The sequence below is a fragment of the Hemiscyllium ocellatum genome, chromosome 8, assembly GCF_020745735.1.
Source record: "Hemiscyllium ocellatum isolate sHemOce1 chromosome 8, sHemOce1.pat.X.cur, whole genome shotgun sequence".
Taxonomy (NCBI): Eukaryota; Metazoa; Chordata; class Chondrichthyes; order Orectolobiformes; family Hemiscylliidae; genus Hemiscyllium; species Hemiscyllium ocellatum.
The window spans coordinates 31,053,013-31,080,710 of NC_083408.1; the positions used below are offsets into that span (position 1 = coordinate 31,053,013).

The 27,698-nt window shown below is 42.1% G+C and overlaps 1 protein-coding gene and 1 long non-coding RNA gene across 10 annotated transcripts in view; one reads left to right on the plus strand and one right to left on the minus strand.

Moving 5' to 3' along the window:
- Positions 1–17,477, minus strand: part of LOC132818100 (uncharacterized) — an 85,013-nt gene extending 67,536 nt beyond the window's left edge. Inside the window, exon 1 of the long non-coding RNA XR_009644959.1 lies at positions 17,326–17,477. This is a non-coding gene — a long non-coding RNA (uncharacterized LOC132818100). The remainder of the gene's footprint in view (positions 1–17,325) is intronic.
- The window catches only part of rad51b (RAD51 paralog B), a 582,669-nt gene that overhangs the window by 176,830 nt on the left and 378,141 nt on the right, over positions 1–27,698 (plus strand). The gene's annotated exons all lie outside the window — the stretch shown is intronic.

A 27,698-nucleotide genomic window follows, 5' to 3' on the forward strand; every position in this document is an offset into this window, starting at 1 on the left:
TATTCCACTTATAGCAGTCCAACTTCATTTCAGCTTATGGTTTCAAAAAATTAAAATCATTGGTTTCTTACAATGAAGACATGAGAGAGAAAGGTAAAAGGATACGCTAATGGATAAAATAAGGTAAGTTTAGAGGAGCTTTACATGGAGCATAAGTACTTAGAGCAGTTAAAACAAATGCCCTGATTCTCTGCCACACATGGTATGTAATTCCCACTTTGCTCATATGTCTAGATAAGTTCTATTCAACCTGTTGATGCTGTTATTACTCATTTCTAGAACAAATGGGACTTGAACCTGGACCTCATGGCTCTGAGTTAGGGTCACTATCACTGCACCACAAGAGCCCATCTTGTGGCTACATTTGCTGCCATTATGGGCAATACGTGTAACTCCATTTTTTTCATTAACTTATGGCTGAACTTTTAGTGTCGCTTTACCCTACTGAAGCACTAGTTCTTTTTTTAGAAATGTTTGGTATTTCAGCTAATAAGTGTATTCATGAGCTGGACAGGCCAGCAAGGCCCCAGCTTCCACTCGGTGCCTGTTGTGTTAACCCATTTGCAATCAACCTGTACAACGAAATGACAGGGGATGAGGCTTCTGCAATTTGACCCAGGATCTCTGGGCTAAGTCGAATTGTTGTTGTGGGGCAGGTTGGCAGTGGCTAAGAGAGTGGCAATTGGAACAGTTAGATCCTCCGGGGTTCCTATCAATGCGCGCATGCCTCCAACACGTACACTCAACACACCCGCTTGCAGACACACACACAATATATTTGATACTATTTCGTATATTGGCCATGTATGTGCACTTGCACTGACCTTGCATTGATAAAAAGGATCTAGACATTAGCTGATTTCGAAACCATTAACCTCTCCTGCCTGCAGTGAATTCAGAAACTTCATTTCAGAATTGAGCCAGGCCAAATGGGAATTAAGCTCCGATTGAGTATGAAAACACAGATTGTACCTACGTGTAGGCTACTGGTGGTTTTGGGGAAAAGTTTTACACACCAGTTTGCTCCTGGAATTGCAGTGCACTGCTGTATAAAAGTATTGTTGGAGTACGATCACAAGCAGAACTTGTCTTTCAGTTTATCCAGAGAATCTGGGAATGGCTCCCAAAGCTTGAAGCAGATTGAGCTCAGGTTTCCTTTTATCTCATTTCAGTGGTTTTGTCTTGAACACAGAATGCTAATTTCATGGCCCGTGCACAGCTGTGTGTGGGAGAAATCGAGCTGACAACACTAGGCTCTTTTAGTACTTTGTTAGTTGCAGAGAGCCTGAAGGTTTGAGGCTCAGATGGAAATGTCTGAGAATGGTTCAGAGAATGTGGGGCAGAGAGAAAACAATTGGGAATTGTTTTGTTCTTAACTGGTGAAGAGGGGAAAGTCAGAATCAAATTCTTCTAACCTGGAAATGAGAATAAAGGCAATTATGAGGGTGTAATGAAATTTAATTAGAGAAATTTGTTTAAAAAAAGGGTTGAAATTAGAGAGGAAGTGTGCTGAATTTCAAAAGAGACTGTCAAACCCCAAACGTGACTTGATATGATGCAACACAAAGTCAGAAAACTTATCTTTGGTGTCAAAGGGAAGAATTTCTTGCAGGGAAGAGAAACGTGGGCTCTACGTCTGTAACAAGGGGCACTTCAGGGGCTTTTGTGTAAGTGTGTACTAAGAAAGGACGAAGGTTTGTTTTTATATTTTCATAGTACCCTTCATGATCTCAGAACTTCCCAAAGGGCTCTCCAATCAAGAAGTATATCCTGTGTTGGGAAATGTGGCATCCATTTTGGACACAGCAAAAAGATTATATAAATAAAGACTTGCATTTTTAAAGTGCCTTTCACAAGCATGAGGCATCTCAAAGCACTTTACAGCCAATGAAGGACTTTTGAACTGTTGTCACTGTTATGATGGAGGAAATGCAACAGCCAAATGATGCCATTAGCAATTTGATAGTGACCGAACAATGTGTTTGTGTGGTCTTGTTGAGGGGTAAGTATTGACCACCTTTCAAAAACTGAGGTTTATAGATTTTTGTTAGGCAAGAATATTAGGGGTGCATAAATGAAATTGAGGTACAGAATACCATGGTCTCATTGAATGGTGAAACTGGGTCGAGTCTGGAAGACTTCCTCCTATGCCCGTGTAAAAAAAAAGTGAAACTTTACAATGATACCTTACCATTTTCGAGTTCAGTGATGTCAGTCACTCCCATTAATTGTTCTAACCATCTAACTTTAATGGAAGTTGATTCAAACTTCCTTTTCTCAATTATTAGAGTGTAACCTGAGGACGGAACAGTAGACCCCCCCTTGTGAGCTGAACCAAATTACTTGCATCTTTTGCGTGTGTATGACTTTAGTTTTGCTAAAGGCGGGATGAGCAAACACTGGATTAAATGAGTAAACTGCTTTATTTTATCCTAAAGTGAATGTGTGCTCAATGAGCAGACTCAATTTGTGAAACTTCAATTAAAATGTGTGTTACAAAACAAAAAGCATACTTTTCTGGTATCACTAAGCCATCTTACTTAACTAAAAGAAGGTACTAACCTCTTAGCCTGCATTATAATCTTTTTATTTTCACTGCTTGACTGCTTTGTAATATTATAGTAGAACAAACCTTAATTTGATCTCTCAAATGGGGATTTTTTTTATCACTTGTCATTTCACAGCCAGAAAAGTAAAATTCATCTAATCTCAGCATCCAGAAACAGTGAACCTTTAACTGTGGCTGTTAGGTTTTTATTGTTTACCAAGCCAAGTTTATTAATTCACATCCTGTAATCTATGAAGGTACAACACAAAGTCAGCTAATTAACATCTGAACTGTCTATTGTTTAAGGTGTTTTAATTGGCATGAATAACGTGCTTTAAAACAACATTTTTGAAATAGTTGTTTTTCCAAGATGTTTCTGTGGAAGAATAGTTATAAAATCAAACATGACAAGTATATGTGCTACTGTCGTGTGAGAATAACACACTGCTGGTAGTTGGAGGGGTTGTATTCATGCAGAGACTTGTAAATGGCATTACAAAATAAAAGGTATATTTGAATACTATCAGCTGGAACTTCCTTGGAAAAATTGGACTCCGCTATAAAGAATCAACTTAGTCACACTGAATGAGAGAGGTAGCAATGATTCCAAGTCAATGTTGCTTTAAGAAAGGCAGGTTAAGGGTATGATTATTAGTATGATGCTTCACTTCAGATCATCAAGTTGAATATTGAGATCATATTTGATCTCCTGACTTTGATCGTTCAGTTTGTTTACAGATGAGTCAGGACGGTAGTTTGCGGGTCAGTGTATTAGAGGATAATTTCTCCCATCTTTTTATCCTTCAGCCGACCCCAGCAGGATATACTTTTGTGAAGAAGTGTTTTAACCCTTTTGAATACTGTGGCTTTAAAGACTAGACTGGAAGACTCCTAAGTGGGTTGGGGGGGGTGGGCATGGAGGCAAGTGTGGTATTATTGCCAGACTATTAATCCAGAAACTTGGCTTACGTTCTGGAGATCTGGGTTCAAATCCCACAACGACAGACAGTGGAATTTGAATTCACTTAAAATATGGAATTAAGAGTCGAATGATGATAACCAATCATTGTTGATTGTCAGAAAAACCCATGTAATCCACTGAAGTTCTTTGGGGAAGGAGATCTGCCTTTTTTACCTGGTCTGGCCTACACGTGACTCCAGATCCACAATAATGTGGTTGACTCTCAACTCTCCTCTGGGTAATCAGGCAATAAATGCTGGCCTGGCCAGAGACATCCACATCACATTAATAAGTGAAAACAAAATGACAATACAACAAACACCAATTTCCCAAACACACAGACAGACACACTTAGAGATGATTTCTAGAGTTCTAACGCACAGTTAAATTACTAACAGCGTAACAGGAAGAAGTCAAACAGAGGTTTGAATTTCTGGTTTTTCCAGACAAAATTAAGACTGAGCTGCTGCAGTGAGAGAATGTAATCGTGCAGGTAAAAAGAATTAGCTCCCTCTCAATGACTGAGATGACTGTCTTTTCAAAGTTTAGTGATCTCTTGCTCTATGTTGCTGGTACCAGACTGCCTTGATGGATTATATTGGTGCTCTCTCTGGCCAGTTGCGTCATGTGATGACAGTATCAGTGCATTCCATTGCCCACACAATGGGTTAGAGCCAATATAATTCCCATCAGTGATCATACTGAATGACTTTGTTTGGCAACCCACCTTCAAGGACTGCCAGGTTCACTGGCCATTATTCTTTAAATCTCTCCCATTGAAATGTTAGCACCTGAGAAACCACTTGCGCTTTCAGTAACTGTCTGTTGAGAAACCACAACAGAAGTCACCTGCCTTTCCCGAATCCATTTTGTGACAGTATAATGTCAACGTTATGGTGCTATTTCTTTGTTTTTTTTTAGAAACAGTATACATTTCCAATAAGCTTATTGTCAAGACGTAATCATCACAAGTTCCGCTGACTGATTTATTGCAAGGCTGCAGTGGTGTGGACTCTGAATTGGAGAGTGTGGCCAATTTAATTCAGCCCTGATGTTGGTTCTACTGTCAATATCTATCACTGATCTGAAGAGACAAGAAAAACATTATTTATGAAATTCTTCAAATGTTCAAAAGCAGTCTGCAAGACCAAAAGTTATAGTTGAACCTACTGTAGCAAGATGTTGTGAAACCTGAAAGGGTTCTGAAAAGATTAGCAACAATACTGTCAGGGTTGGAGGATTTGAGCTGTAGAGAGAGAGAGGCTGAATAGACTGGGGCTTTTTTTCCCTGGAGCTATGGAGGCTGAGGGGTGATCTTATCGAACCTAACAAAATCATTTTGGGCATGATTAGGGTGAACAGTTAAGGTCTTTTCCCCAGCATAAGGGAATCCAAAACTAGAGGGCACAGGTTCAAGGTTAGAGGGAAAAGATTTAAAAAGGATCTCGGGGCAACTGCTTCATGCAGAGGATGGTGAGTGTATGGAAGTGGTGGAGGTTGGTACATTTGCAACATTTAAAATACATCTGGGTGGGTATATGATTAGGGAGAGTTTAGAGTGATATGGGCTAAATACTGGTAAATGTACTAGATTAATTCACGATATTTGGTTGGCATAGACAAGTTGGACCGAATGGTCTGTTACAGTGCTGATCATTAATATGACTCTAAATGAAATGGCTGGTTATGTGCCAGTCATTTTGCACATGGAAGAATCCCATAGCTTTCAGATTAATGTTTTTATCATGGTGGTCAGTCAGCTGAGGTTGTAAAATCCTGCTATCATAATAACAGTTGACTTTTCTGCCTGTGTCTTACCTTTATTTTAGCTGCCTGATGTCTAAGCTCTTGGCAAGCCTCCTTACCACTTCCTGCCTCTACTTTTGTCCTTTAAGACACCCCTTCTTCTTTGCCCAGGCTTTTGGTAAACTGAGTTGAACTATCCTGTGTGGATCAGTGATTACATTTTGCTTTGTAATAGCCCTGGGATATTTCATTACATGGAACGTACCAATAGGTTTAGATTATTCAGTTGTTGTGGAACTTTGTGGTTAAGAGGATTCTATCGATTGCGAATTTGCTGAAGTAGAGAGGATTGAGTGTTCCATTGATCCCCAAAAGTAAAGCTATCTGGAGTTCGCAACTCCTAGTGGGACTGCCCATGATGATAAGGTCAGAGGGGAGGAACCAGACAAATTGCAATCCGAAACAAGTCCTCAACGGTGGAAGATTTTCATGTGATATCATTGGCTACTACAATGACTGAAGGCTGTAGCAATAGGGAGATTCCCCAGACGTCAAGATCTCAACTCAAACCAGATCAGCCTATTCGGAGAAAGTGAGGATGCTGGAGATCAGAGCTGAAAATGTGTTGCTGGAAAAGTGCAGCAGGTCAGGCAGCATCCAAGGAGCAGGAGAATCGACGTTTCGGGCATGAGCCCTTCTTCAGGAATGAGGAGGGTGTGCCAATCAGGCTAAGATAAAAGGTAGGGAGGAGGGACTTGAGGGAGGGGCGTTGGGAATGCGATAGATGGAAGGACGTTAAGGTGAGAGTGATAGGCCGAAGAGGGGGGTGGGGGGAGGAGAGGTCAGGAAGAAGATTGCAGGTCAAGAAAGCGGTGCTGAGTCTGAGTGTTGGGACTGAGATAAGGTGAGGGGAGGGGAAATGAGGAAGCTGGAGAAATCTGCATTCATCCCTTGTGGTTGGAAGATTCCTAGGCGGAAGATGAGGCGCTCTTCCTTCAGGCATTGTGTTGCCATGGTCTGGCGATGGAGGAGTCCAAGGACCTGCATGTCTTTGGCGGAGTGGGAGGGGGAGTTGAAGTGTTCAGCCATGGGGCGGTTGGGTTAGTTCGTATGGATGTCCCAGAGGTATTCTCTGAAACGTTCGGTAAGTAGGCGGCCTGTCTCCCCAATGTAGAGTAGGCCACATCGGGTGCAGCGGATGCAGTAGATGATATGTGTGGAGGTGCAGGTGGATTTGTGACGGATATGGAAGGATCCCTTGGGGCCTTGGAAGGAAGTGAGGGGGAAGGTGTGGGCGCAGGTTTTGCATTTCTTGTGGTTGCAGGGGAAGGTGCCGGGAGTGGAGGTTGAGTTGTTGGGGGGTGTGGACCTGACGAGGGAGTCGCGGAGGGAGTGATCTTTCCGGAACCCTGGGAGGGGAGGGAAATATATCCTTGGTGGTGGGGTCTATTTGGAGGTGGCGGAAATGATGAAGGATAATACGATGTATGTGGAGGTTGGTGGAGTGGTAGGTGAGGACCAGTGGGGTTCTGTCCTGGTGGCGATTGGAGGGGCGGGATTCAAGGGTGGAGAAGCGGGAAGTGGAGGAGATGTGGTGGAGGGCATCGTCAATCACGTCTGGGGGGAAATTGCGATCCTTGAAGAAGGAAGTCATCTGGGTTGTTCGGTATTAGAATTGGTCCTCCTGGGAGCAGATGCGGCAGAGGTGAAGGAATTGGGAATATGGGATGGCGTTTTTACAGGGGGCAGGATGGGAGGAGGTGTAATCTGATCTAGATTATGTGTCAACAGGATCATGTGTCTGCTGATGTACAACAGCATTATCATGTTAAAAGGTGCCTTGCAGAAGGTGTCTACCTGTCAGAATTCAGAAGATTACAAAGGAAGCATTTCAAATACTCCCTGAAGGCTTCCCTCAAGAAATGCAGCATGGGTTTCAATGCATGAGAGACCCTTGTTCAGAAGAAACTGACTTGGAGGAAACTCCTGGACGAAGGGATCCAATTCTTCAAGAACAGCCATTGATAATAGGAAGTCCGGAAAAGGAAACCAGGGAAGAGAATACCATTGATCTCAAGGCGAAGGACCACTTTCACCTTTCAGAAGCCACTCTCAAATGTGTGGCCAGAGTTGTAGCTGTAGGATTGGGCACATCAGCCAACAAGGACCCGCAGAATCTGTGACATGTCATGGATGGTGGTCAATCATTACCAGTTAGCAAGTTAGCAAATAGATTTAGATTACTTTACTTACAGTGTGGAAACAGGCCCTCGGCCCAACAAGTCCACACCGACCCTCCGAAGAGCAACCCACCCAGACCCATTCCCCTACATTTACCCCTTCACCTAACACTATGGGCAGTTTAGCATGGCCAGTTTACCTAACCTGCACATTTTTGTACTGTGGGAGGAAACCGGAGCACCCGGAGGAAACCCACACAGATACGGGGATAATGTGACACCACTGTGCCGCCCACAGTGGTTAGCACTGCTGCCTCACAGCGCCAGAGACCCGGGTTCAATTCCTGCTCAGGCATCTCTCAGTGTGGAGTTTGCACATTCTCCCCATGTCTGCGTGGGTTTCCTCCGGGTGCTCCGGTTTCCTACCACAATCCAAAATAAAAATGTGCAGGTTAGGTGAACTGGTCGTGCTAAATTGCCCGTAGTGTTAGGTGTCGGGGTAAATGTAGGGGAATGGGTCTGGGTGGGTTGCCTTTCGGCGGGTCAGTTTGGATTTGTTGGGACGAAGGGCCTGTTTCCATGCTGTAAGAAATCTAAATTACCAGTTAGCGAATCACTGCCACCGCTGATGACTTTGATTTGTCAATGGAAGTGTTAGGAACAACTGTAATATAAATGGCTGTGAAAGATTCAGGTACTATTTAAATAAGTGTATGGGAGTTTTCCCTTGTACCCTGACCAATATTTATCAACATCAATCAACATCACTAAAACAGATTATCTCGTCGTTGTCACATTGTGTTTGGAAGTCTATTGAATGCAAATTGGTCACAACTTTTCCTACATTACAATGATCACTTAACTTTGAAAGTACTTCGTTGGTTATAGAGCACTTTGGAAAATGCTATGACCTCGAAAGATGCCATAGAAATGCAAGTCACTCCTTGTTTAATGAAAGATAATGTGTGGACAATCCCAATCACAACACAGAGAACAACCCCAAAAGCCCAGACTGTAGTTGACCTATGGCAATTAGTTGAAAGAGGAAAGTTGTCCACTAGACATTTGGGAAATTCTTGTTGTACTTTAAATTGTGCTTGGTGACCATGTACCTGAGCAGTCACACAATGGCCAAGTTTAAGATTTTATATGAAGGACAGCATCTCTGGGAGTGTAGCACTGTGCTCGATTGTTAACTTGATGTGAGACATGGATTAAACTGAAGGTATAGGAAAAATGATTGATTTTTAAGTGAGGATTGCAAGATGAATATGTAACGCAACAAGTCAGTGGAATTGAAAGACTTTTAGAAACTGAGGAGAAGAGCAATTCATTGAGATGCATATTTAATAGAAGAAGAATCCCTACAGTGTGGAAGCAGGCCATTTGGCCCATTGAGTCAACACTGACCTCCAAAAGGGAACCACCTCCTTCCCCTATCCCTGTAACCCTGCATTCCCTGTGGCTAATCTATCTAATTTATAGATCCCTGGACGCTATGGGCAATTTAGCATTGTCAATTCATCTAACCTGCACATCTTTGGAGTGTAGGAGGGAACCGTAGCACCCGGAGGAGAGACAATGACAAATAATACATGAGTTAAATCTAAAACTGAAAGATATTACAATTGATCATTAAATATAAATTGAGAAAAAAAAATTTGGGGAAGAGTTAATCAAATGTTTAATGTATTCCCACGGTAGATGGCAGTAAGTACAAAGTCATAGAAATCCTGACTGCCGTTGCCATTCTTATAATAGGAAGATGGTCCATATGTGATTGCAGCCCTTAAGGGATAAAAGAAGCCACATCCATACTAATAAAATGGAAGACTTGTGACCATTAATGAAATGATTGAAAAATAAGGGTATGCTGAAAGAATAGACTATTTAGTATGAGGAGAAAACAGTGGATGCGATATAAAGTGAAACAGTCACGAGCTAAATTTAGCCTAGAAATAACTTCACACTTTGCACCGGGGCCTTTTATTAATGGTCCGTCACCAGCACAGTAAACATGGGCTCAGCTGGAATGTTTCCAGTGCGGGTGATTTTACTCACAGACCCTATGATTTGTGGAAGTTTATTTACTACTGTCATTCCATGCAAGGAATTCTGTTCTGTGCAAAGCTGCAAGTATTGAGAAAGATTTCTGCCATTTACCATGATTATAAAGTGTTTGTCAGTGCTGGTATTATTGCAGTTGAGTATATTAATGAAAAGATGGCAGCATTCCTTAATACTAGTAAAGGAAAGCAAGTCTGAGTGCTTTACTTTTTCAATGTCCCACACAAGCTTTAGATTACCTTTATGATGTATAATATACAAAACCTGCTGGGGTATTACAGAGGGTCCTGGGGTCATGAATTAGCAATATAAATTGTACAGCTGTGTAAGTGCCTGATGCATTAGTTTTGACAGCCATTTGAATGTAGCTTTGATATGTCGAGCACCAAGAATGACTATTTCCATCTCTGAAACATCACCCATTTTATCCAGCTTAAAGCAGTTTGGTTAATTGTCCCTTTTGCTAGTTCTCAGAGTAGACTTTTCTCATGATCTCGGAGAAAGTGAGGGTTGCAGATGCTGGAGATCAGAGTCGAGTGTGTGGTGCTGGAAAAGCACAGCAGGTCAGGCAGCATCTGAGGAGCAGGAGAATCGACTTTGAGTGATAAGGTATATATTTCCCTCCCCTCCTCTATCAGTATTGCAGAGAGACAATTCCCTCCGCGATTCCCTCGTCAGATCCATGCACTACCCCACCAGCCCACACCCTGCTCTCGGAACTTTCCCATGCCATTGCAGGAAGTGCAAAACCTGCGCCCACACAGCCCCCTCTTATCTCTGTCTTGGCCCCAAAGGATTCTTCCACATCTGACAGAAATTTACCTGTAAACTCCCCCCCCACCCCCAACCAATGTCATCTAATGTATCCTTTGCACCCAATGTGGTCTCCTGTACATCGGGGAGACAGGATGCCAACTTGCGGATAGTTTCAGAGAACATCTCTGGGACACCTGCACCAACCAACCCCACCTCCCTGTGACTGAGCACTTCAGCTCTCCTTCCCACTCCGCCAAAGACATGCAGGTCCTGGGCACCTCCATCGCCAAACCCTTACTACCTCATGCCTGGAGGAAGAATGCCTTATCTTCCACCTTGGGACCCTGCAACTGCACGGGATCAATGTAGATTTCACCAGTTTCCTCATTCCCCCCCCCCCAATATTATTCCAATCCCAAGCTTCCAACTTGGCACCATCCTCTTGACCTGTCCATTGTCTTTCCCATCTATCCGCTCCACCCTTCTTTCCGACCTATCACCTTCTCCCCCACTTTCATCCACTTATTGCATTGTCAACGACTAACCCCAAACCCCTTCCTTTCATCTGTCAGTTCCCTGGCCCACACGTCTTATTCCTGATGAAGGGCTTATGCCCAAAATGTCGATTTCCCTGCTCCGCGATGCTGCCTGACCTGCTGTGCTTTTCCAGCACCACACTCTATTCTCATGTTGTCCTGGCCAGACTCCCACTTGGTACCCTCGGCACTCTCAAACTGTCTAAAATTCTGCTGTCTGTATCCTAATGCACAGAAACTACACTGGGATAAAGACAGGTTAAGTGACTGGGCAAAATTTGTCAGATAGAATAGAAGGTTTAAAAAAAAGACTTCATGCCCTTTGGCAGGAAGAACAGAAAGCTGAATATTATTTAAATGAAGATAAACTGTACAAAGCCATGGCAGAGAGATTTGGATGACCTCATGCGTGAAACACAAAAATCTAGCATCCGAGTTCAGCGAGTAATAGGGGAAGGCAAATGAACTGTTGATCTTTATTTCAAAGAGAATGGAGTGCAAAGTTAGGGAAGTTTTGTTAAACGAGGAGACAGTGGGGATTGCAGATGCTGGAGAAATCAGATGCTAAAGCGTGGTGCTGGAAAGGACACAGCAGGTCAGGCAGCATCCGAGGAGCAAGAGAGTTGACGTTGACTGTCTCGCTCCTCGGAAGTTTTTGCTAGAACTATGCAAGTCATTAATCGGACTGCAGCTCAATAATGGGAACAGTTTTTCTCCCTTTATCCAAGGAAAGACGTACTGGCATTGGAAGAGTCCAGAATAAAATCACTGGGTTGATCCCAGGCACAGAGGGATTTTCTTATGAGGAAAGGTTGAGCGGATTGGGTTTGTACTCACCGAAGTGTAGAAGACTGTATTGAAACACATTTAGGGCCTTGACAGTGTAGATATTAGGAGGGTGTTTAGCCTAGGTGGGAGAGTCCAGGAGAAGAGTAGTCTCAGAGTATGTGCTTGCCCGTTAAAACAACAGCAAAGAGGAATTTCGTCTCACAGGAAGTAGATAATCTGTGGAGCTTTTTACTGCAGAGAGCTGAGATGCTGCATCATTGAGTATATTTAAGAGATAGGCAGACTTTAACTGGTAAGGGAACCATGTGTCGTGGGGATAAGGCAAGCAAGTGGATTATCAGCCATGCTCTCATTGAATGGCTGTGAAGATCTGGTGGACCAAGTAGCTTACCTCTGCATCTTGTGGTTTTATAATCTAAAGTGGTTCAAGTTCCATTTGCTTGCACTCCATCAACATCTTTAAGATTCTCTTCCCCATGTTCACATTCCTCCATGGCTGTGCTCCTGCCTATTTCTGTTATGCCTCCAGCTCTACAAGCCTGTGTGAACTCTGCATTTTTCCTGGGCTCACATGTATCTCAGTTAGTAGGCATGCCTTTGGCTGCCAAATGCTCGTTCCCTCACCATGCTTCTCATCTTTGCTCCCTGAATACATAACTGTTTGACCAGGCTTCTGGCAACTTCTAATTTTCCAAATGTAGCTCAGTATCACAATCTGTATCTTAACATTCTGTTGGAATACTTTGGAAGCACTTCACTGTGTTTACTAGATGCTTTATATGTGCATGTCATCATTAATGTATGATTAATACAGGAACTTGTATTAACATGCCAGTTATGTGCAATCAGTAAGGTGAATACGCTTTTGTCTCCTGGTCTCTTTCAAATACAGCCATTGGATTTTTGTTTTAATGTTTATCGATCAGGCAGAAGGACACAATTTAATCTTTTTCAAAAGATGGAAAATATCTTTGTGGTGTGCAGACACAGATTGTGAAGAGAGAGCGTTTTTTTTTTAGTTAGGCTAGGTTATTTTTCTTCATGTTGCAATCTGCACTGGGAGATAGTATAATGCAAGGAGGTACCTGTTGATAATTCAGTGATCAGTTGCTTGGGAAGAAACCCAAGATTGTGTTGTGCCGTAAGGTAGGGAGAGAGCAGTTGGCATGCAAATGCTCAGGTGCAGTGTAGTTGTAACAAGTTGAATGCTGAACAGAACCTGAACATTTTCATGTTTTTATGTTGCGTTTTATTCTCAATTAAATATTAGGGAGACTAAAGCTATTGACTTTGGTTAGCACCCATTGAGCAACTTCCATAAACTTGAGCTCATCCAAAACTTTACTTACTGGCATTGTAACTCAGCTAAGTCCCATTTATCTATTTCTGTAATGTTCGAGCTTTATGGTGATTCCTGCTCATAGATGTAGAAAATACATATCTGTGTTTTCAAATTATACTAAGGCTCCACGCCTCTATAGTTTACTGACCATCTTCATCCCTAAGGACCTCTGAGATCTCTGTCCTTCTCAAATTCTAACCTCCTGCACATCCCTGATTTTAATTGCTCACCAATACCGAATATTCTTTCTGTTGCTCAGATCCTAAACCCTGGAATTCTTTCCCTAAGGTTTCTGTTTTTTTTCTTCCCCTCTCTGTCAAATGGTTGCTTGGTAAAATCTTCCTCTGGCCAAATTTCTGGGCACTTATCCTGATATCTCTTAATGTTGCTCAGTATCAAATTGTGTTTTATGACACTGTTGTGAAGCTCCTTTGGACGTTAATTGTAGTGAAAATGCAAGTTGTTGTTGTAGGTTCTTTGTGTTGAGCTGGTTTCATGATGGTCTATTTAACAGGAAACTCCAGTTTAGCTTTTACAGTAATATCTGATTGGGCATCGGTCATGATTAATTCCTGCTGCTCATTTCACAGCCCAAAGGACTCGCATCTAGTCTCGGTTGCCCAGCTCCATCCATCCCCAGAAGCAGAACTTTTGACTTGCTGTGTCACTGAATATGTGTACCAACCTGGTAATGGGTTACTGTTAATTTAGAATGAAGATGAGTGCTGAAGCTTGTACCTTCTATGATACAGCATTGAGACTGGGCTTAAAAAGCCGGAGACAGGAATGACTTGGTGATGACTCAGACAGTCCAGTTTCTTTTCATGAGAGTGTACCCTTGTGACTTTGTTCTTGTGTTTAACCCGTAAGTGCTGGTAGATACGCTATGAAGAATCTTCTGACTTTATTAAAGTATTGGAGTCAGAGAATTTAATCTATTTCAAATCCTTGTTAAGTGCACCTAAAGCCTTGGAAAACTGGAAAAGCTGCTCAAGCCGATCTCTATTGTTCAGATGAATATCTTTGATCTTATTTATTATTTCCTTTGTAGTCTGTTGACAAATGAAATCTGGCGTTAAGGTCTCTTTCTCTCATGACTTGTGCCTGTTTTTCTGCCTTTTTCTGCAATTTCTCAGTCTATCTAAAACTTAGGTGATGTGCAAGTGCCGGTGTTGGACTGGGGTGGACAAAGTTAAAAACCACACAACACTAGGTTACAGTCCAAGAGGTTTATTTGGAAGTACAAGCTTTCAGAGCGCTGCTCCTTCTTTAGATAGACTATATCCTAGTATTGTGTGACTTTTAACGAAAGCTTAAGTTTCACACCTTGGTCTTTTAGGACCAATGTAACTTCCTGGGTAAGAAAAATTGTACAAACGAGAAGAGCAAACTGTGCAAACCAGCATTGCCATTTTTAAGGTCATGGCTGTTCTTTGATATCAATTCCACTTTCCACCTGATCATTATAATCTTGGATTCCCTTAGAGTCTAAAAACCTCTTGATCTCAGTTTTGAATATAGTCACAAAATGAGTGGCCACAGTTCTCTTGGTTGGAGAATTCAGAGGATTCGTTGCTCATTGTATTGAAGTCAGGACATCTCAATCCATTTCCTGCTTTTAATTCACTGTCTCATAGCATCTCAACCTTTTGGACAGCCTCTGCCTTATCTTCTTCGAAGAGTCTACAATTGAACCCACAGTGTTATTTCTATTCAGGCTTCACACTCTCCAACACGTTCTCCCTACACAGATATTTTCTAATCAATCTGTTCAGATACGTCATTGAACATCTCTGGAGGAGGAGGGACATGAACCAAGTCTCCTGGCTCATAATAAGGGATACTGCCATTGTGCTACAAGATCCTGAGAATTAATCTATTTTCATTTTATATGTTTTTTTCTTTATAATCCACACCGTTAGTATTTAAATCTGAACTTAGAAGCACTTGGCCGTTAGCTTCTGACTGAGTTAATTTTCTCCCTGGTTCCTTATTGGTTCTTGCTGTGATAATGCAAATACAGTATTCAAAGAAGTCTCCCCACCCCCACCCTCCTCTCATTTATCTCTCCACCCTGCAAGCCCTCTGCCTCTATTCCTGATGAAGGGTGTTTTGCCCGAAACGTCGATTTCCCTGCTCCTTGGATGCTGCCTGACCTGCTGTGCTTTTCCAGCACCACTCTAATCTAGATTCTGGTTTCCAGCATCTGCAGTCATTGTTTTTACCTTTAGGAAAACAGTCTAACCACTTGAGGGAGGTATCAAGGGAGGGTGGTGACATTTGCTGGTGGGTGTAAATCTGGAATTGGGCTGAGTAATACATTGGATGCAGTGAGGATATGAGTTTTTGGTCTTTCTTTTGAGGCTTTTGGGAAGCATGCTTTTCATAGACTCAGGATGGAAGGGACCATGCTTGGGCTCAATGTGCTAATGCTGTGTAAGTCTTTTATTAAAACTTCAGGAATGCCCATGGTTCACCTTTTGTTTATATTTGTGGCCTTTCAACACTGCTGTGGGCCTGGAGAATCAGGAGTGCTTTACCCCTCAATTCTCCCAACCTTAACTTATTTCTGATATTTAGCTGTCAGCCTCAGACACCGCTCCTACTAGCAGCTGCACACTGCTTACTTGGAGTTAGAAGACTGCTCTGGAGGACTTCCTGTAAGTTATTTCAGTCAGGCTGACTAAGGAGTGGGGTCTCCGTTAAGCAAACAAAAAACGTCCCTGATGTAGGGCCCAATCTCGAAAGGATGTGAGGAAACCCAGACATTTAAGCTTCCAGACTAAAAATCCACCTACCTTCTCCATATTCTGGGTACCCATACTTCCTTTCCTACACAAGTCACCTCTGTAAATATAGGAGCCACAGTCTTTGTACCATTTGGAGGTGACCATGTGGAGCCTGGCAGGTCAAGAGTTTCTTAGCTGAAAATGTGTTGCTGGAAAAGCGCAGCAGGTCAGGCAGCATCCAAGGAACAGGAAATTCGACGTTTCAGGCATAAGCCCTTCTTCTTTTCCAGCAACACATTTTCAGCTCTGATCTCCAGCATCTGCAGTCCTCACTTTATTCTCCAAGAGTTTCTTAGTCAAGGGAATGTGCTGTAGAGTTGCAAACACTGAAAAGACATTAGAGGGGAGGAGTTAAGGGGAATGAAAGAACATCAGGACCATTCAAAAGAGAGAAATGCCATTACATGTATCAACCTTACTTATCCTTCTAAGTACAAAATTAGCAGAAAGAAGAATAGGGATAATTTGATGAAAATAGAACAAGGTCCAATAGAGTCGTACAGTCGCAAGCGATGTACAGCACGGAAACAGACCCTTTGATCCAAATTGTCCATGCCGACCAGATATCCCAAGCTAATCTAGATCCATTTGCCAGCATTTGGCTCATATCCCTCCAAACCCTTCCTAGTCATGTACCCATCCAGATGCCTTTTAAATGTTGCAGTTGGACCAGCCTCCACTACGTCCTCTGCCAGCTCATTCCATACATGCCTTACATAAGGAGAAATACTGTAATTAGCATAAATCTGAAATAAAAATGGAAAAATCTGAATGTACAGCAGCAAATTGCCATAACTTAGTATTATCAATATTTTTGTGTTTATTTAAGGTCTGTCGGGGTCCATTTCTACTTTTAATTGCCAATTAAAAATCTCCACCAAGGTAAAATTGAGGCCTCTGCTCCTTAGTAAAATATGGACATGAACAAGGTCTGTGCTGTTGGAGGTGCACAATAGATGTGAATTGTACCTCTAAATAAAAGTAAATAATTGAATAAAGATTTGACTTCAGTGCTCTATCCATTACCACCTAGCTATCTGATTTCTGATATCTGTCATTCTTGCACTCGCTTTATACAACAATAACGGTGTTGTTGATTAATTTCCAGCAATTAGTTTGCAACAGACCCAGAGATGACCCAAGAAAATCCCAGTGATAGGAAGCATTAAGAACTATGCATCTGAAGGCACCTATTCCTCCCAAACCTGCTCCACATATTTTGCTGAGATCATCAAATTAGTTTTTGAACTTATTGATCTGGTTGGCCTCAATGGCCTTCCTTGGTAACTTTTATTGCACAATTGATAAAGCAGTTCTAGCTGATTGCCTTTTTTATTCGTAAGGACCACACTTTGGGCTTGGACCTCTTGCTATTTAAACTCCTCACAACTGTGATCAGCTGAGCCTGCAGCAATTTTGGCAATCAGAATGGAATTCTGTTCCAGTGTGTACGCTTACTGCTTTAGGGCAACACTGCAGCGTAGAATCTGAGCTTGAATTCACTTTAGTTGATAAATCTTTGGAAAACACTGAATAATGGCTTCACAGCAAAGATCAGTCCAGCATTTGCCTTGCCAGCAACTAAATCAAATGAAAATAATTGTGACCTACCTCAGCCTTGCTTTCCTTATGGATTCGCACTCGAACAACGTGATCTTTTCAGTTTACAGGCACTCCATTTCAGATGTTTCTTCTGCACTGAAGTTTTGAGTGTTGGCCTAAGGGAGCCACTGGGTTTTTGAACAAAGCAATTCTTTAGAATAAATCATTTTCTGGAATGTCAGTGCTTGCCACGTGTTTAAAAATGTCCTGTTGGCCCTTTCACTTACTTGCCACTAGGATTGTAACTCTGTGATCCGCAATGCAGCATGTTATATACTGGAATCTGATCAGGAGACAGTATTTCAGAGATGTGAAGCCACTGGCTTAATGTCTAAAGAAAAAAACAAAAAAAAAATGCTCAGAATACTCAGCAGGTCATCTGCGAAGAGAACCAGGTTTTAGTTTGAAAACAAAAAATGCTAGAAAGCACAGTGGGTCAGGCAGCATCCATACAAAGTGCTGAAGAGTCGTCTAGACTTCAAATGTTAGCTTGTTCTGTCTCTCTACATGGATGCTGCCTGCCCTGCTGTGATCTTCAGCATTTTTTTAATGTTCAGTACAAATTGCAGCATCTGCAGTAATTTGCTGAGACATTGCATTTTAGGTTGCTGACCTTGGATTGGATATGAAGAAAAATGTCAGATGTTCTAAGCAAGTAGGAAGCGCAGATTGAATAGAAATGAAAGTCCAGACTATAGACACAGCATTTGGTTCCCTAATACCATTCTCCTTGGTTTTTTACATCAGAAACTTTTGTTAGTTAGTGTCTCCTGTCCTCCACCGCATTACAAGCCTTAGCTTTTGTACTTGCTGCCCTCCTCCTCCTCCTAGCTGAGAATCATCTCCTGTTTCTAGCACTCCTTTTTTTCTAATCAAAGGTCATCGACCTGAGATGTTAACTCTGTTTCTCACCACAGATGCCATCTGACCTGTTAAGTATTTCGAGTATATTTTTATTTTTCATGCTTCTAGCATCCAGTATTTTCCTTTTGTCATAAGCTGAAGGTTAATCTATTTTAGGGTGAAGAGCTAGGGTTAAGAAGGCAATTGAACCTTGCCTCTGAACCTGTCCTAACAGTTCAGTTGACTAATACAGCGTAATCCTGTTCAATACTGTTATAACTTTCGATATTGGAGCTGGCCTTATAAGCCAGCAGTGAGGTTGCAATATGGTGTGATCATGGACATCAGCTAATCCTGATTGCCATCTGCGTAAAGTGCTCATGGAGTGAGGATGCACATGGGCTTCAACAGTAGTCGCTGCCAGTGCATATTAAATATCTTTGCCATTCCTTCATTTCCAGCACAGCCTTTATCGTTTGAAGGTCTCCCTGCATTCTGGACTAACCTCTTTATGTTTAAAGAGTTGAATTTCCATGGGATTTCTCCTCGTCATTGTGAATGATTCATAAAACCTATGGGGAAATGCCAGGGTTCCTTGGTGGACTCTATGGGTGTTCTGCAGGCACTGCAAACAATTCCTACAGATACCCCAGCCCCATATGCTTTGAAAACATTTACCTTTATGTTAGTTACTCTTCCAAATTAGAAAAGCCATGCTCAACCTTTGCAAATCACTAATTAAGCCTGATTAGGTCCACTGTGCCCAATTCAGACCACTGTACTCTTTGAAGAAAATGTGGAAAAGAAATGTGTTGGAATGATGCCATTGGAATAGTACCATGTATGGGGATAAGGAATAGTTCACTCAGTTGGCTAGATGACTGGGTAGCTGCTTTGCAATGTAGAATGAAGCCAACAGCATTGGTTCATTTCCCACACTGGCTGAGGTTACCATGAAGGTCCACTTTTTCAACCTAAGACATGGTGACCCTCATATTAAAGTGCCACCTCTTTAATGGGAGAGCAGCCCTATGATCCAGTAGGTCTGTGATCATCTTACCTTTACTCTGAATAAAGTGCATCACTTCCGTGGAGAGAGACAAGAGAAGCTGTGATATTCCCACGAGATCTGATAAGACTATAGGGTGATTTGACGAATGAGTTCGTAATTGGGAAGTGTTTTGGTAGAGCAGGTGGAGAGAAATTCTTTCTTCTGGCAGGAGGTTTGGTAACCACTACACAGATTTCAAATAGTGGGAAAGTGCTTTATATTTTCGCTCAAAGAGTTGTTATGACCTCTAACGCCATGCCTGAAAGGGTGATGGAAACAGATTCAATAAGGGGAGTGGACATAATTTTGAGAAGCAACCTTTCAAAAATTTACAAGGGAATAGCAGAGACGTGGCACAAGTTGGGAAGCTCTTTCAAAGAGCTAACACTGGTATGGAGGATTACATGAACTTCTTCTATGTTCTGTGATTCTGCATTCTTTCTTGAAGAAATCGGAAATGAGTTTTCAATATCAACAACCTTTTTTTTGTTGTGATTGAAGCAAGTAGTAACTTGCTACCTGAAGGATCTTTTGCAGCCTACTACGTTTTGCCAGGCCTTGGTGGAAAAAGTGAGTGCAGCCATCTCAAATGGAATGTAGCTCAACGATCCAGGTATCTCTATTGATTACTCAAGCTTTGCAGAGAGTGTTTGCCCATATATCGAGCATGAATGATCAAGAGAGAGGAATGAAGAAAGGAACCTTTGTTGCGGCAGAGGCTGGTGGGTGCCAGGTCTTATCAGGCATGCTCAGTGCTTTTACAGACTGTTCCTGGCACAGCTAGATTTGATGAAGGCAGTCGTCTGCCCTCATTGCTTTGTCTTCTGTGTGCGCCACTGAATTTCAAAGTAATTCATTATATGTGGAACTCTTTGAAAAGTCTTTCTTTTTTCTTTACTGTGCTGTATTTTTGAGAGTGCTCAGTTAAAACAGACAGCCCTTCCTTCTCTCTGGGGTTTTTCCTTAGAGTGAGGAAATAATACAAATTTCAGCGCAGGCGAAACCTCAGATTATGTGCAAGTCTTTCTTTTCTGTCTCCGTAGTGTGTCATAGTACAGCAGATTTCTGAGAATGTACTTTAAGTTTGTATGTTTTCAATGTTAGATATGAAAGAATTCAAGAGAAACTTATTTACCCAGAGGTGATGATAATGTGGAACCTGCTACACACAGGAGCGATTAAGGTGAATAGCATAGGTTCAATGTATGGGCAGCTACATAGGCACAGGAGGGAGAAAGAAAGATGTAGAGGGGTGAGATCTATTTCATGTGAACATTGGCACAGACCAATTGGCTCTGGCTTTGTATTAATTTGTAGATTCAATAGTGTGGTGCTGGAAAAGCACAGCAGGTCAGCCCTGATGAAGGGCTTATGCCTGAAACGTCGATTCTACTACTCCTCGGATGATGCCTGACCTGCTGTGCTTTTCCAGCACCACAATCTCGACTCTGATCTCCAGCATCTGCAGTCCTCGCTTTCTCCTAACTAATTTGTCGATCGCCATTCAACGTCAAATGATGTAACATACAATGATGACTGTTGACCACTTCGCTCGTGTGCTTTTCGTATTCCCACATAGTCCAGTATGTTAACTAGAAATCTTATTTGGACCATGTGTGTAGGTTTTTGTTTTCAGAACATTGAACCTCAAAACATAAGAGTGGGGGAAAAAAAAGCATGATTAAGGACGATTAAGTAGCACTGATACTGCCTTGTGGGACAGCAGCCATGATTATTTAAACTGAAAAATAAAATGGAAGAACCAAAACCAGTATTGGAGGAAACTGCAAAATGCTCAATGGGGAACTTCCTGTTTTGACTCTCTCAAGGTACTCACTGATTAGCACTGCTGCCTCACAGCACCAGGGACCTGAGGTTCAGTTCCACCCAATGTGGAGTTTGCACATTCTCCCCTTGACTGTGTGGGTTCTCTGCTGGTGCTTCAGTTTCCTCCCACAGTCCAAAGATGTGAAGGTGAGGAGTATTGACCATGCAAAATTGCCTGTAGTGTCCATGGGTGTGCAGGCTAGGTGGATTAGCCATAGGGAATGCAGGGTTGCAGGGATGGGGTGGAGGGGTCAGTCTGGGTCAGCTGCTTTTCAGAGTATCAGCGTGCAACCGATGGACCAAATGGCCTGCTTCCACACTGTAAGAAATCTTTGATTTCCAGAATTGACCTAGAGCTGTGCATGCAACAGGTGACCTTGACATAGTGAGTGTTACTGTTTCTTGGAAGACGGTTGAAGGACAGCTGGATTAAATTAAGTGAAGATTAAACATTGCCATATTTTTAATTTAGAAGATTGTGGAGGCTGGGTGAGAAATTTTCTGAAACTTGAAGAAAAAATAAGAAAAGAATAGCAAATGGTGCAACGTATCTTGATTTGAACGTGGTGGAAATCAAACAGGAGGAAATATGTATAGAATGTGGTACTTTGAATAATGAGGAGCAGAGCACATCATTTTAAAAGAGTACTGTCTGTGATGTTACCATTAAAATAGAGATGTACATTTTATCTGTGTTAAGATGTAATTTTGTTTCACATGCCCAAGATTATAGTAAACGTTCATGTTCTGAATTCTCTGTTTGGCAAAAGACATGTTCCCTGAATCCCTGTTAGCAGAGGTGAAACACCTGGCCCATTTCCTGAGGTGTGGCAGGAGGTTAATGATATGAATGGATGACTTGGGAGTAGAAGTAGAGACGAGTCAGGGAAGACTAGACTCTGCTGAAGGGAAGTAGTCCGGAAATAGTTTGCTGAAGCTTGTTCTATGTGCAAAAAAACATAAAATTGACAAAGTTTAAAATCGGAATTTGATCTCACTGTTGGCCCTTTAAAGACTGGAGCTTGTATCTTTGTCTTCCAATAATGCAATTGAGCAAGGTTAAAGAAGAGCTTCTCAGTTTCCAGGTTGTCCAGTGGCTGAAACCACCACTTAGCACAGCGCTGAGCCGTACAAACCAGATGTTACTCAGTTTGATCCTCGCTCTGTGCTGAGTTAGTTGGTCTCAGAGCTCCAGAGCTAAGGGATTTAAACTCTGTGTGTCTGTGTGAGAGAAAATCTGTACATAAGAAAAAGAGGTAGATTGCACCTTTTGGATTCTTTTGGCTAAAGCAGCTTTAAAGGTGACGATACATATGTTCAAATAGTTTGTTGATGTTCTCAATCTGGTTCGCTCATGCTGATTGGAAAATGAGGAGAAAGTGAGGTCTGCACATACTGGAGATCAGAGCTGAAAATGTGTTGCTGGAAAAGCGCAGCAGGTCAGGCAGCATCCAAGGAACAGGAGATTTGACATTTCGGGCATAAGCCCTTCTTCAGAAGAAGGGCTTATGCCCGAAATGTCGAATCTCCTGTTCCTTGGTTGCTGCCTGACCTGCTGATTGGAAAATGGACAAGGTACAGATCAGCTGTGAATGGTGGAACCGGCTTGGTTCACTTTGGAGAAGATGATCTGCTGTCCTTACCTGAGTTGGCCAGAATGTCACTTCAAACTCACAGCAATGTACTTACCTCTTAACTGCTTGGCCACTTCAGAGACAGTTAGGGGTGAGAAACAAGTCTGGCCGTTCCACCGGTGTCTACATCTCACGAAAATGTTTTAAACAAAAGGTTAAGAGGCTGAATTTTACTCTTGTAACAACAAGAAAAGGGCAAAACATTGAAATTAACAACAGAAAGCAGTTGTCCTTGCCCTGCAACTGAAGTCCCCAGGGGCTTGTGCCTTATTTAATGGATGTAAGGCCACACGGCCTAGTAACTGGAGAATCCTAAGCCTCGGACAGGCTGCACCACCTATGGGAATTGAGCACTTGAAACCTAAAATGATACCCTTATCCACATAATGAAACCCCGCTTCAAGATCATTAAAGCTTGAGGCTACACTTTTTAACAAAAATACACTTCAGAAGCCTAACATCATTGAGGACTAAGCATCCCATTTGATTGGCACCCCATTTGCTACCTTCACCACCAACGTACCGTGACATCAGCATATACCATTTACAAGTTGGATGTAGCAACTCACTCATGCACCCTCAATTGCCCCTCCCAAACCCACAGACTCTACTACCTGAAAGGATAGAGGCAGTGAATGCATGGGATTTGAAAGTTTCCCTTTAACCTCCATGACCAGATCTTTCCCAATCTCTATAACCACCTGTGGTCCAACAGGTACATGAGTTGGAAAGGTTTAGTAGGGATATGAGCCGGGTGCTGGCAGGTGGGACTAGATTGGGTTGGGATATCTGGTCAGCATGGACGAGTTGGACCAAAAGGTCTGTTTGTGCTGTACAGCTGTATGACTCTAAGTCATGCGCCTTCCTGAATTGGAACCATATCACTACTCTCTCACTGTCACCAGGTCTGCATCCTAGAAGCTGCTTCCCAACAGCAGTATGGGTGTATCTATACCCCAAGGACGGCAGAAGTTCAAGAAGACAGCTTCCCACCTTCTCCAGGGCAGTTAAGGATGAGAGACAATGCTGCACCCACATCCCAATAATTAGTAAAAAAAGATTTTGATTATGGAGCATAGGATTCCCATTCCTCTTGGATTAGAACAGTACAACACAGGAACAGGCCCTTCAGCCCGTGATATTCTGCCGACCATGGCGCCAAATTAAACTAATCCCTTCTGCCTGCCTTTTGTTCATATTCCTCCATTCCTTGCATATTCATGTGCTTGTCTGAAAGCCCTTTAAATGCCCCCATTACGTCTGCATCTGGATTGGTCTGTTGTCACTATGTGTGAGTGCTGCAAACCATGCAGAAGCAAAATCATAGGCACAATAAATAAAACTTTTATTTTCAAGTCTTTAATGGTGAATCAATCTTTAATATTGACGTTTAAACAAAAGATGTACTTAGCTACAGTTAAGATGCAATGACAGAGTCTGATGGTTTTCCAGTTGGCTGAGGGATAGCAGTGTCCCTGGAATGGACCAATGTTGGGAACATAGGAATGGATAAAGTGATGTGGGAGTGCCCAGTGATGAGACTTGTAGGAATGCACCCAACTAGACTTGGCAAACCTCTAAGTAGTTAAAGGTCTGTGGGAGGCTGTCTTGTGTATAAATGTGACAATAACTGTGCATTCTCTCTCAGGCAAGGGAGATGTGCACTGACTACAGTGTTCCAGCCTTGGTCTAATGGTAGCTTCTGAATCTGAACGTCACGAGTTCATGTTCCACCCCAGAGACCTAAAATCCAGGTTGACAAATGTAATTATTATACTTTGTCACATTGTTATAATGTAAAATGCTAATTTAGTTCCACGTAATATATGGTAATAACCACATAATCTTTTTTTTAACAAAAGCAGAAATTGCAGGAAAAGCTCAGTAGGGTCTGGCAACACCCATGGAGTGAAATCAGAGCTAATGTTTCGGTTTTAGTGACCTTCTGCCTCAATTTCCAGCATCCCCAGTTCTCTTGGCTTTTCTTATGTTTTTTTTAGTTGAGTAATATATATTAGCCAGTACATCTGGGAGAACTGTGCTCCTCTTGGAATTGTGTCACGGAAAATTTACCATCTGCCTGTAATGGCAGGGGGAACCTTATTTACATCTCACCTAAAAGACGCTGCCTCTGACAATGCAGCACTGTCTCAGAATTGCACTGAAATGTCTGGTCAGAGTTTGTGCTCATCCGAGGATTGCTGCTTGAATCCATGGCCTCTGATGCCAAGGTGAGAATGCAACCTACTGAAGCACAGCTAGAGACTGAAGAATGTTATAGTGACTGCGCTTCAGAAGTGTTTATTTGGCTATAAAGTAGCTTTGGATAGGCTACAGTCATGAACGCCATTGTATAATTGTGAGTCTTTCTTTCTAAATCAATGGTTTGCATTACTGACCAGTGTTTAATCCTTTTTGTTTTGTACTAACCTTTCACTTCAGAATGCTATAATAATAGGGTGTAATTTCAGATTACTGGATGGTAATCCATCAGGTAGGACACATTGATAAATTACGCACATTTACTTCTAATGTCTTAAATTCCTGAATAGAACTGCCTCATAGAATTGTGTGACTTCTCAACCTCCCTCTGGCACTGGCTTTGCACCATCTGGGCTCTTCACAAGTCTTAGCAGACTTTTTGGCTGGCTCGTTCTAATGGCTCAATACGTTTTGCTCCCATCCCACCCTTTCCCTAATGGGGAAATAAATACAAACAAATAAATTAAAAATAAATACAAACTCCTCTCCAATCTGGTCATGAGTGAACTCTCCTCTCTGAATTCTTGCACAGTTGGGTACAGGCATTGCAGACTCATGGTTCTAATGGCTTCTGCCCTAAAGGCACAGCCATAAGGAGTAGGATTAGCATGTTGTTGCAATAATTGTAAGTTCAGTCAAACTAAAATTGGATTCATTTCTGTGAGTCTTATTTTCAAAGTGTGTCTGTTTTCGGTGAGGAAGACAGCCGAATTATCCCAGGAGTAACATCCAAGTGGCTATGAAGAATGTGGAGATGAAGAAAAACGCGAGTAAAAAGATTAAACCGAGAAATTAATAGGCCTGAATGTTGATAAATCCCAGCCCTAACGATCTTCACCTCAGAGTGCTGAAGGCGTTGGCTACAGGAATAATTTATGAAGCAGTAATTAGCTTCCAAAATTTTGTAATGATTCTTGTGAATTGAAAGGTACCAAATGTCATTCTATTATTTCAGAAGGGAGCAAGAAAGAAAACAGGGCAAGTATGTTTGTTAGCTATACACCAGTAATCGGGGAAGTGCCAGCATCTGTTATCAAGATAGGGATTATTAGACACCTTGTTGATAATGATCTGAATGGGTGTAGTTAACATGTCTTATTGAACGTGAAATTGTACTAGATGAACATGTTGGATGTTCTTTGAAGACGTTGCGAACAGAATTGATCAAGAAGAGCCAATGGATGCAGTATACTTAGCTTATCAGAAGGCTTTTGATAACCCCACCTCCACCCCCACCCTCCCCAACAGGAGGCAGGTTAGGAAAGTTAAAACACGTAGGATAGGAGATAATGTACTGGTATGAATGAATGATTAGCCAACAGACAGAAAACACAGTAGAAGTAAGTGAGTCATTCTCACGTTGGCAAACTGTGACTAATGGGGTCATTTCTTGGGCCCAATATGATTTGAAGGTTGGGACCAATTGTAATATTTCCAAATTTGCAACTATAAGTAGAAATGTGTGTTGTGAGGAAGAAGGCAAGTAGTTTCAGGAAGATTTGGACTGATGTAGTGATTGAGCAAGAATATGACAGGTGGAATATAATGTGAAAACTGTGAGATTATCCATTTTGTTAGGAGGATAAGATGTGTAGTATATTTCTTAAAAGGTAAGAGATTGGAAAAGAGGTTGGTAGTGTACAAAAGGATTTAGCTGTCCTTGTTGATAAATCACTCAAGGCGAACATGAATGTGCAGCAAGCTATTAGGAAGGCTAATGGAATGTTAGCCTTTGTTCTAAGAGGATTTGAGTGCAGGAGCAATGCAGTCTTACTTCCCATATATGGGGAAAATGAGGACTGCAGATCAGACTCTGACGTGTGCTGCTGGAAAAGCACTGCAGGTAAGGCAGCATTCAAGGAGCAGGAGAATTGACATTTCTCCTGCTCCTTGGATGCTGCCTGACCTGTTGCGCTTTTCCAGCACCACACTTTCGATTCAAATGTATGGGTGGTTGGTTAGACTGGGTGCAATTTTGATTGTCTTATCTCAGGAAAGATGTTATTGCCATAGAAGGAGTGCCATGAAGGTTCACCAGACTTGTTCCCAGAGTGGTGGGCTGTCCTACAAAGAGAGGTTGAGCAAGCTGGGCTTGTATTCTGTCATATTTCAAAGAATGAGAGATGATCTCATCAAAACTTACAGAATACCTAAAGGGATAGACAGCGTAAATGGTGATAAATTGTTTCCCCTGATTGTGGAGTCTTGAAACAGGAGATGCAGCTTAAAAATAAGAGAGATGCCTCTTAGGTCTGACTTTTGGTAAAATTATTTTACTTGAAAGGTTGTGATCCTCTGGAATTTTCTACCACAAAGACTTTTTGAAATTCCTGTCTTTGAGTATGTTTCAGGTAGAGATTTGATTACCAATGGCACGTAGGGTTATGATGATGGGTTGAGTAAAAGGTATTAAAATAGTTGCTCGGCCATGAGTTGCAGGGCTGCCTGACAGACTGAATGACCTACTTCTTCTCCTATGTTACCCTCTGCACTGATTAAACAAACTCAATACAAAGTAGACGTGGGACCAGGAGATATTGTGGCTGGAAAGTATGGAAAGCAATTCATGAGTCTGCTGCTGACTTGACTCTTTAGTCACCTGGTGTGCAAGTAAATTTACTGTAAGAGCGTAAAGTTGTTAAATAAATACACCCAGAAAAGGAGTCTGGACTGATATGGAGTGAAACGCCCTGGAGCAGAGAAGGTTGCTTCCATTTGCTTCAGCATCTAATTTCTGGTATTAATATATGACTTTGCAGTATACA